This window comes from Brassica oleracea, chromosome C9 (assembly GCF_000695525.1).
Source record: "Brassica oleracea var. oleracea cultivar TO1000 chromosome C9, BOL, whole genome shotgun sequence".
In the NCBI taxonomy this organism is placed as follows: Eukaryota; Viridiplantae; Streptophyta; class Magnoliopsida; order Brassicales; family Brassicaceae; genus Brassica; species Brassica oleracea.
This window is the reverse complement of record NC_027756.1, coordinates 30,539,572-30,540,820: the sequence shown is the minus strand read 5'-3', so window position 1 is coordinate 30,540,820 and position 1,249 is coordinate 30,539,572.

Sequence of the window (1,249 nt, the reverse complement as noted above, 5' to 3'; positions counted from 1 at the left end):
GACGTTCAAGAGTTCGATGTGAGCAGCACCGAATTTGGCGGCAGATGCCGTCGTTTAGAGTTTTTGCACAAGATATGTGTTAAAATGTTAATCATTTTTTGACGGAGTGTCCATTTTGGTCCTTCGGAAGAAGTAACCCTCGAGGCATCTCTCGCGACGTCACGCGATGCCAAAGGCTGCTTCTCCCTAATGGCTGATTTATTTTCGAATATCGAAAATGTTTTGCGGATAAAAAATAATTTGCTTGGTTAAGATATGTCGGAAACATCGAAGGCGTGGTCGGATGTTTTCGAGTTTCAGAGTATACGAGTATACGTATCCACGCCCCCCCCCTTTTTAATGAGGGGGGACAGCTGAATTTACCTTTCGACAAACTGCCTACGTACTCCTTATGGAGATCAAGCTGTCTCGTAGTTCGGTCGTTGTGAGTTGGTTGATTTAGTGATAGTATTTTTTTAGATGCATCGCGTTCCAGGTCCTTGGAATTTTTAGGCCTTGCATGTTGGCTATTTCGTAGGAGCCCGGTCGGATGATTTTTTCGATTTTGTAGGGTCCAACCCAGTTTGCTCCGAGTTTTCCCGCGTTTCGTTCATAGCGCTTTTTTTGAAAACTTTGCGAAGGACCAGATCTCCTTGATTAAATCTGTCATTCCGTACGTTGGAATTGTAGTACTTTGCGGCTGCATGTTGGTAATTTTGGATTCGGATGAGCGTTCGATCTCGGCGCTCGTTAAAGAGATCGAGATCGTCGAGGAGCATTGCGTTGTTGAGCTCCTCTCGTTCGGGAAGTAATCTTCTTCGAACACTGGGGAACTCTACTTCTGCGGGAATCATGCATTCCGTTTCGTACACCAGAGCGAAAGGGGTTTCTCCTGTTGCTCGCCTCGGGGTGGTACGGTGGGACCAGAGGACTCCCTCGAGTTCGTCGGCCCACCGGCCTTTTTTGGACTCTAAGCGTTTATTCAGTCCGTCGAGAATGGTTTTATTAATCGTTTCAGCTTGTCAGTTACACTGCGGATACCTAGGCGTCGACTTGTTAAGTCGTATCTTTCATTTTTCACAGAACGCCTCGAACCTGGTGGAGATACACTGAGATCTGTTTTCGGTTACGATTTCGTAAGAAACTCCATGCCTACAGATGATGTTTCTTCATACGAAAATTTCGACTTAGACTTCTTTTATACTCGCGTACGAATCTGCCTCTACCCATTTTGAAAAGAAATCGGTGAGGACTAAAAGGAAACGCTTTT